General features: G+C 40.9%; 1 pseudogene; it reads left to right on the forward strand.

Annotated features, from left to right (window-relative positions):
• Positions 1 to 3,227: 3,227 nt before the first annotated feature.
• On the forward strand, positions 3,228 to 3,698 carry LOC109391945 (coiled-coil-helix-coiled-coil-helix domain-containing protein 2-like; annotated as a pseudogene).
• Positions 3,699 to 10,122: the final 6,424 nt, after the last annotated feature.

Consider the following 10,122-nt stretch of genomic DNA (forward strand, 5'->3'; position numbering starts at 1 on the left):
ACTTGTATCAAGGCTCTTTCCATTTTAATGATATAAAGCTCACTCAATCTAGCCTAAGCCAAAAAGAGAATTTAGCAGCAAACCTAACTGAAAAGTCCCAAGGTTGTCTGGCTTCAGGCCTGGCCTAGGGCAGGAGTTGGCAAACTATATAGCTCAGTGCCTGTATTTGTAAATTAAGTTTTATTGACACACAGCCATGCTTGTTCTTTTACATATTGTCTACAGCTGCTTTCAAGCTACCTCGGCAGGATATAGTCCTTGCAAGAGAGACTTTATAGCCAGCAAAACCTAAAATATTTACTAAGTGACCCTTTCCAGAAAAAGTTTGCCAGCCCCTGGCCTAAGGGTTCTGGTGATGTCATCAGGATGCTCTAAGAAGGAAATCGTACCATTTGCAACGACATGGATTGACCTAGAGAACATTATGCTAAGTGAAATAAGTCAGTCAGAGAAAGACAAATACCATATGATCTCATTTATATGTGGAATCTAAAGAACTGAATAAATCAGTAATGTAAACAGAAATAGTGTCAGAGACACAGAGGAAAAACATGATTGCTAGATGGGATGGGGGTGGGGATGAGGGAGAAGGGGAAGGCACAATACAACATAAATTGGTAACTATAATATGGCCTCAGGGATAGACAAGACAGTCTGGGGAATATAATCAATAATGTTGTAAATATTTTTTAGGGAGCCAGATGGTCTCATGTCTTGTTAGGGAGACCACTTCATGGACGGTTTAGAGATCTGACCACCGCACTGCACATCTGAAGCTGATGTTGAATAATATTATATGTCAACTATAATTTAATACATATATAGTCATGGGATGTGGAATAGAGTGTGGGAATGGAGTCAATGGAATTGTAATAGATATGTATGATATCGGGGGTGGGGAGAGCAGTGATTGGGGGGAGGGGGTTGTCACTTTGTGAGGGGTGAAAAGGATAACTATTGCATTGTTTTGTACACCTGAAACTAACAATAATAATAAAAAAATAAAATAAATAAGCAATGTCTCAATAAAAATAAATAAATAAAGGATACTCTATCTCTTGGTTATGATCCTTCTCTGAGATGGCTTCACTCTTGGGCTTCACATCTGTCCCCAGCCACTCCATGCTAACATCATTCCTTTCTGGTAACAGTCCTAATGGAGAAGAGCAAGTCTTTTTCTGTAACTTCCAAGTCCTAGGATTTACTGTAAACTGAAAATTTGGGTGAGGTACCCATCCTTGGATTGATGCCTTCTGGCTAGGGAGATGGATTTACACTGATTGGCTTAGGCCTGGGCCACATCACCAGCCCTGGTGCTAGGGTTGGGAAGAAGGGAGAGGTTCTGTAAGGGAAAAGGATGATGGGAAGGCAAAACCTACAAATGTCCATTATAAAACTTCTTTCTCAACCTCATGGTTGCTCACGTTCTGGTCCTGTACATTTTTTAAGGTATGTCAATGAGACGCATGTGGTTTCAGAGACTCTTAAGAAGTTACTGTTAACAACAATGACTAGTTGTAATTGATGAGATTTCAGAGCCAAAAAATTCTAAGCACTTCATAAATATGATCTCATTTATCCTTTAAGCAGCTCTAAAAACTAGGCATTTTTATTTCTATTTTACTAATGAAGTAACTAGGATTGAAAGGTTTAACAATAACCTGTCCTAAAAGTCCCAAAGTCAGGATTGGAACCTAGATCTTTCTAACTCCAAACTTGAACTATGTCTCTCTGCCTCCCCAACCTAGCTATAGTCTCACATTTCTGGAAATTCCCTACCACACACCCTTAGTGCCTGAATTATGTGTGAGAACTGAACGGGTAACTAAGAGTCCTGAGTTCTAGTGAACAGCTCCGCCACTAACTCACTGGATAACTTTTAGCAAGTTACTTAATCAAATTTTGGAACCTCAGTTTCCTCATCTATAAAATGAATAGTTTAAACTGCAAGTGACATTCAGGCTACAGAGCATAGGAGGTTCCATGACAGTACCATAGAGTCTGCAATAACAAGGGTACTCCCTCCACACTCATTCTATCATCTCCATTGCTTTCTATTGGGTTTCTTCTTAATTCTAATACACAAAATAAATAAATAAATAAATAAATAAATAAATAAATAAATAAATAAATAAATAAAGGTTTCTGTTGCATAGATAAATAAATAAATAAATAAATAAATAAATAAATAAATAAATAAATAAATAAATAATAACCATGGGACTAGAAGACCTTTAAGAACTTTGTCAATATACTCTGCTTGTTCTTGTGCCTCTCTCTGCCTTGTCTGTGCTCTGGGAGGCTGATCGTATGGATGAACTACATCAACCGGTTCCCTGTGTTCTGGCTTCCTGTTGGGTTTGGCCAATAGGAGAGAGTAGCAGAAAAAGAAAGGATGGAAGGAGAGAGAGGTTAAGGTATTGATGCCCCTGGTTCAGTGGCTAGGTTCAAAGACCACAGCTCCTGTTGAGTGACCCTCTCCTTCAGCTTTCATTGGGCTTGGGAAACTGTTCCATTATCTGGTCCAATCCTGTCTAAGGGTAATAATCATGCACTGCTATTGCTAGCCCTGGGGTGTATCACTATTCCTTGGAATCTTGTTGCAATGAAAATGTGTGTGGTTATGTGGACACCTTTGTAAATAGTCCCTTCTTTAAATGTTCCTCATTGACCTATTTTGAGTGGGCCATCAGAAATCTGTATCATCTATTAGGAATTTAGAATCTATGATTCTATTAATAATAAACTTAGGTTCACCTCTCCCACTTTCATATCCATTCCCATACCACTTGAATGTCTGCTAAATGCCGGGCACAGTTGACAGTGGACAGTTCCTTTGGCACTAACATTTTTTTTGGCTTTTGACTCAAAACTCTTTGTAGAAATTATTTTAGTGGTCCTTTTTGTAAACAGAAGTAGGCAAAAGATAGGAAAATAAACTGACATCTGAGTATTTCTTTCAAAACATTTAAAAGAGTGAGCATTTCAATTGCTTTTATCCCTTCACTCCTCCATTTAACAAACATTTGTGGAGTACCTGTTGTGTTCTAAGCATTGATTGGCCTTGGAGGTAGAGTCTCAGCACAAGTGTCAAGGATTTCATAGACCCATGAGGAAAAGACAAGAAAAGGAGAAATTTGCTGTCTTCCACTCTCCAGTTCAGCAGAAGCCGCCGGGTTCTCCTCCAAGTCTCTCCCTTGTAGATTTCGAGCCATCGCCCAGTTGCGATGCCACGTGGAAACCGAAGCCAGACCTCTTGCATGGCCCCTCTGGCCAGCCGGGCACCTCAGATGAGACCTGTGCCCAGGCCAGGTCCAGCAACTCAGCCGCCAGCAGCAGCTCCACCATCTGCTGTTGGCTCACCTGGTCTGGCATCCTGGCAGCCAGGTCTGATGGCCCAGATGGCAACCACTGCAGCTGGTGTGGCTGTGGGCTCTGCTGTTGGCCACACATTAGGTCATGCCATCACTGGGGGCTTCAGTGGAGGAAGTAATGCTGAGACTGCAAGGCCTGACATCACTTACCAGGAGCCTCAGGGAACCCAGCCGGCATACCAGCAGCAGCAGCAGCGGTTTGGCCCATGCTGCTATGAGATGAAATAATTTTTGGAGTGTGCCCAGAACCAGGGTGACCTGAAGCTTTGTGAGGGTTTCAGCAAGGTGCTGAAATAGTTCTGATTTGCAAATGGATTAGCCTAATAAAGAAGTTCAAATTGAAGACATGAAAACTCATCTCTCATGACCAAGTTAATTTAGTATAAAAATATAACTGCTAGTGAAAGTGTAAAGTATAAAACCTCTCTTCTAGCATTAATAGCTTCCTCGCCACAGAATTGCAATGGACATGGTGTTTGTACAGAAGTTCATTGAGATGGTACTGAGTTTGGGGCTGAGCAAATAAATGTTTGTGTGGCCTCCTTACACAAGCTTCTGTGATGTTATTGTTTGTGAATCAATTAGAATAAAGTGAGTTTTTAAATTAAAAAAAAGAAAGAAAGAAAAGGAGAAATTTACTTATTATATTCACTTTAGGGGGAATGCCCATTCCCAGAATGATTCACTCTGAGACACTGAGATACCCTGCAGCATTAAAGATGGCGCAGTATCAATCTTTCAATAAGAGTTGCAATAAAAACATGTCTGGTTAACTTCAGTTAATTTGAAAATAAGTTTTACTGTTAAAATGTAATCTGCCTCTAAATATAATAAATTCTCATTCATTTGGATTCTATTAATTCAGATTTTAAGTAATTCATAAATATTCATCTACACTATTGATTAACTTTTCTAAATATGGGAATTCCTTCCTCTGCAGATTATCAGAATCTTTTTCATCAACACAAAGAATTCAATCCAAAATTTAGGGTTAGTTAAGATAGATATATAAATAACCAAAACATAATGGGAAGATAGGAGAAGTTTGAGAAGTATTGATGTTCAGAAAAAGAAGGGCTGTAAGGAGATAATATTTGAATTGTGAGAGCTGGGGGGAATTGGTTTGTAGAGCTTGGAAGAGAGACATCAAGTATTCCTGATCAAGGGCCGGCCGAGTGGAGCGTTGTTTAAGAGCTGGCTTGGGATGCCAGAGGGCCCCGGTTCGGATTCTACATATGAGGGCCACTGACACTGCTCTTTACAGCTAAGATGCTGAACAACAACTCAACCTGGAGCTGGGCTGCCGTGAGTCGCCGGTGATGGCATGTGGGTTGCCATGGGCTACCGTTTGTAGCCAGCAGCCACTGTGAGTGGCTGCCCAGAAGCTGGCGACTGATCTGCCTCGCCCGGGAAGAGTGCAATGATGGTGCCAACTTGGGCCAGTGAAGCAACGTCCTCCACAACTAGACTGAAGAACAAAAAGACAGCAACTTGTCTGTTCCCCTTCTCCCAATTCTCCAATAAAATAAAAAAAAATCTTAAAAAAAAAAGTATTCCTGATCAAGAGAAGAGCATGTCCATAGGCCTGCCAGCAGGAAATTATGGAAAGTGCGTTAGACACTAAAAATAGTTCAATTGACTATGATGTAAGTACGGCAGACACATGTTGCTTTTGCCACTTAACCACAATCATTCATCCATCTCCTAGTAGAAATGATATCCCATATTGTACTTGGAGAATAACCCCTCAATGCTGTTATCTATTAGACATGAGAGAGATTGACAACCTTCAGCTCCAGGGGTGAGCCCCGTTGGTTTCAGTTAATCAGCATAGTCTAGCCTTGTGGCCAAAGTGATGGGTTCAATGATGAGCAAGTAACCCAATTTAGATGGGTGAGAATCAGACACAGAACTTGTGTTTGAATGTGGCAGAATTTTAGCTAGAATTCAACTGTGCAAGTTCTCTTTCCACTGGATTTGAAGTTAAGAGGATGTAGAGAAAAAGCAGCTACAGCCAGCTTGTGACCCTAAGGGGAGAATCTGCCTGAGAATGGAGCCAGCACAGGGGAAGGCATCCTAAAGACAAAGAAAGAGGAACTGGTTTCTCATCAATCTCCTGAAGCTGAAATAATCCTTGAATATTCCATTAAGCCACCGATTATTACATTAATCAATAAATTTCCTTAATTTTCTAAGCCAGTTTTAATTAGGGTTCCATCTCTACTTAAAAACGTGTAGAAGTGGGCCGTCTGAGTGGCACGTTGGTTAGGAGTTTGCCTGGGACACCAGCTCTGAGCATCAGGGCCCCGGTTCAGATCCCACATGAGGGCCAGTGATGCTGTGCCCTCTACCGCTAAGATGGTGAACAACAGCTCGACCTGGAGCTGGGCTGCTGTGATTCGCCAGTGATGGCGTAGGCTGCAGTAGGGCTGGCCAACAGCAGGCGTGAGCTTTCATGAGCCACCGTGAGCATCTGTCCAATGGCCTACGAGCAACTGCCTCACCTGGGAAGAGTGCAATGATCACAATACCAACATGGGCCAGTGAAGCACATCCTCCACAACTAGACTGAAGAACAAAAGGACAGCAACTTGTCTGTTTCCCTACCCCAATTCCCCAATAAAAATCTTTTAAAAACAAACAAACAAACAAAGAAAAAAAACATGTAGAAGTAAAGAGAGTTAAGACTGGAAAGATAGTTTGAAACCAGAGAACAAAAGACCTTGAATACCAGGTTTTGAACTAGATTCAATAGCAAGATTTTTAACAAGGATTGACATAATTCTTAAGTTTCCCTTTTAGGGTATAAAAAATATTTTCACATAAGTTATCTCATTGAATCTTTACAGTTATCCAGTGTAGTACATATTGCGATCTACAATTCACAAGCAAGGAAATGGAATCCCAGAATAGCTAAATGACTTGCTTAAAGTTATGTAGCTCATAAGACAGAGCAAAGTCTCAATCCTGGATCTTTTGATTCTGAATCCACGATGCAAATACCAAAGCTGGCTCACAGACATGCACAAATCAGTGGAATCTGAAGGTCCCAGAAGAGACTCACCACCAAGATTTCTTTCTGATTTCATGACCTACCAGGGTTGGAGTTGATGTAATTTTTGTTCAGAATGAGGTGATGCTGGTACAGACCTCTTCTGATCCTAGGCAGCATCTAGGGTGTGTTGCCATGGGAACAGCATGGTTTTCAAATATGGAATGTACCTGGCTGCTCTCCATCAGCATGGCCATTGGGCAAATAACTGAATATTTTTTCATCTGTAAAATGGTGATAACAAGAATTCCCACCTCATTGGGTCGATATGAAAACTAACTATGTAAAGTTCCTGGCACACACTAGGCATTCAGTAAGTGAGGTCTTTTTATTATGGAAGGCAGTAGAAGCAAGGCTTTTGAATCAGATAGGCATGGGTTCAAATCCTGACTCTGCTCCTAACTAGCTCTATGGCACCCAGCTGGACAGTAAGTTCCAGGAGGGCAGGGGCCATGTCTGTCCTTATTATAGCTGATGGCCCCCACAGGGACCCTAGGAGGCAATCTGTAGATGCTTAAATGAATTTAAGCAAAGGACGAAAAATCTCTAAGCCTGAATTTTAAACATTGAGGTAATATATAGTATAAGACTATTGTAAGAAATAAAGGATACACCACATATAAAAAAAACACTTAGTTCCATGCCTGGCCATGGTAAGTGCTCAGTAAATAATAATAATTGCAGCTAATTTCTATTGAATGCTTAACGTTTGCCAGTCACTGTTCTAAACACTGCATATATTCATTCATCTAATTCTCAACGATCCCCATCCCTATTTCACAGATAAATCAATCCAGGCCCTATTTTTATTATTATCTGAATAGTTGATGCCACTTTAGGCCCCATGACTTGTGAGTCCAACTCTCTCTTTTCTTCTTAAAGTTTGGAACCCTCAAGGCGTCTAATTCAAGGTCCGTTAAATAATGGCTTCTCTTTTTACTCGGTTGCATTATTGGGAAGAAATAAAAGCTTTTTCTTTCAAAACACAATGAAGACTTTTCTCTTGGTCCTCCTCCTCCTTCCCCCATTATTTCCAGAGAGTGAAGTTGGACGCCTGAGGTTTTGTCTGGCAGGAGCCCTTTAATTCAAAGACTGCCAACAACTCAATGAGCCAGCCAGGCCTTTGTCCTTTTCTGGCTGACGCTGAAGCAGCAGCGTCAGACCTCCCAGTTCGGGTTGTCTCTTGTTCTTTCCCTGAATTGTCTGCTGCCATCTGCCGGCCAAATTAAGTTAAAATCATCACATCGATGTTTTCCAAGTTGCCAAAGGAGGCTCCAACTGTTTCTCAGCACTGCTTCCTGAGGCCTTGTTAGCAGATAGACCAACCTGGTAAGTCCGCAGGCCTCGGTTCAAAGACGGACCACGCCTGATCCCCATGCAGGAACATGGACGTGAATGTTCATTGCACCTTACCAGTGAAATCAGGGCGCCCCTCAAACCATTACCCCTAAACTAATCATCTTCCCATCCTATAAACATGCCATCTTCTCCAAGATGTTACACACACACACACACACACACACACACACACACACACACACACGCATACACTTTCCCATCTCCCACCAACCCCTCTGACATTATTTTATCCCCACTAACAACTTGCACAAGGCTGGTAATACCATAACAATCATCTACTGAATTTACTTTTTCTTTTTTTTTGAAACAGTTTTTTGAAAAAGTTACAAGAATAATACAAAGAAGTCCCCTATATTCTTCTGCCAGAGACCCTATTCAAGTTTTCCCAATTGGCTCAGTAGCTTCTTTATAGCAAAGGAGTCAAACCAGGATCACGTGGTGCTCCGATTGCTCCATGTTTTTCTAGTACCTTTCAATTTTGAACAGTCCTCGGTCATTCCTTGACTTTAATAAGCTCAGTATTTTTAAAAAGTACAAAACAGTCATTTTGCAGAATGTCCCTCAATTTGTGTTTGTCTGATGTTGTCTTCATGATAAAACCCAGTTTATTCATTTTTGGCTAAAATATTAACAGATGCTGTGTCTTTTCATTGTATCCTCTCTGGTGGATAGATAAACAATATCTATGTGTCTGTTTCTGATGAGATTAACTTTGATCACTTTCATTAATATAGTATCTGTCAGATTTCTTTGCTGTGAAATTTTTTTTTCTTTTGTAATTGTTGTAGTTTTCTATTACTTCTGTAACAAATTACCACAAACTGAGTGACTTAAAAACAACACAAATTTATTACCTTACATTTCTGGATGAAAGTAGTCAGATGGGTTTCATGAATCTAAAGTCAAAGTGTGGGCGGGGCTTTGTCACTTCTGACTCTAGGGGAGGATCTGTTTCCTTGCTTTTCCCACCTTCTATAGGCACCTGCATTCTTTGGCTGGTGGCCCCTTCCTCCCATCTTCAAAGCCAGCAGTGTAGCATCTTCAAATCTTTCTCTGACTTTAAGCTCTGCTTCCATCGCCACATCCCCCTTCTCTGACTCTCTTGCTTCTCTCTTTCACTTATAAGGACCCTTGTGGTTCCATTGGGCCCTCTCTATATCAAGATCATTAATGTAATCACATCTGCAAAGTCCCTTTTACCATGTAAGGAAACATGTTCACAGGTTCTGGGGTAGGATGTGGCTATCTTTTAGGGGACATTATGCTGCCTACCACAGTAATCAAGAAATATTTTGTGATCAAGGTGGCCGGTTTGAATCCCAGCCTGAGCTGAGCTGCCGCTGAGCTGCCAATAGGTGGCAGGATGGCTCAGCTAAAAAAAAAAATATTTTGTGGGAAGATACTTTGAGAGACTATGGAAACTGTAATTACTTATCTCGCTTTCACCCATGAGTTTTAGCACCCATTGCTGTTTCTTGACTGATAAATTATTATTATAATTATTACTGATGCTAAATCGTGATTTTATAATTCTACCATTCTTTCCACATTTATTAGTTGGCTTTCTACTGTCAGGAGGAGCTTTCTCTTCTCTCCATTTATTTATCCATTTACTTATTTTTTTATATCAATGTGGATTCATAGGTTCCTTATTTTGTTCAATAGATTAGGATCCAAGATCTGGGCAGTGTGTGTGCTCATTGCTACTGGGGTATCACTGCCCCCAGTTCCTTTCCATGGACAGAGCTAGGATATAAACACACACAGATACACACACACATTTCTCTATCTGTATATATTGAAAACCAAGAGTTCATAGTAATACCTTCAATCCCAATTTACCATCACTGAATTCATTTTAGGGTTTCCTTCTTTCCTTATTTGTGCTGCCTTTGGGGGAAACCTAACTTAGATTTATCCTCAGCCAACTTACTTGCTTAATCTTCCTGTATATATTTGATCTCTTGACCCTGCTGTATGTACTGCTGTCCTTCTCTCGTGCAGGCTGCAACCCCTGCTTAGGCCTGCCTCCTCTGCTCTGGCTGCCTGCCTTGTTTGGGCCCACCTAATGGCTATTTGAGGAAGGAAAGAATAAAGGAAGGGAAGAAGGGAAGCAATATATTATTAAGGGAGGGGAAGGAAAGAGGAAAAAATAATCATGTACATTTTAAAAAATATATTTTATTGGGGAATTGGGGAAGGGGAACATTAAGTTCTTCCAGGACCCATCAGCGCCAAGTCAAGTTGTTGTCCTTCAATCTTAGTTGTGGAGGGTGCCAGCTCAAGTCCAGTCACTGCTTTCAATCTAGTTGCGGAAGGGGGAGAGAAGGGGTGCAG

This window comes from Hipposideros armiger, unplaced genomic scaffold (assembly GCF_001890085.2).
Source record: "Hipposideros armiger isolate ML-2016 unplaced genomic scaffold, ASM189008v1 scaffold_307, whole genome shotgun sequence".
Lineage (NCBI taxonomy): Eukaryota > Metazoa > Chordata > Mammalia > Chiroptera > Hipposideridae > Hipposideros > Hipposideros armiger.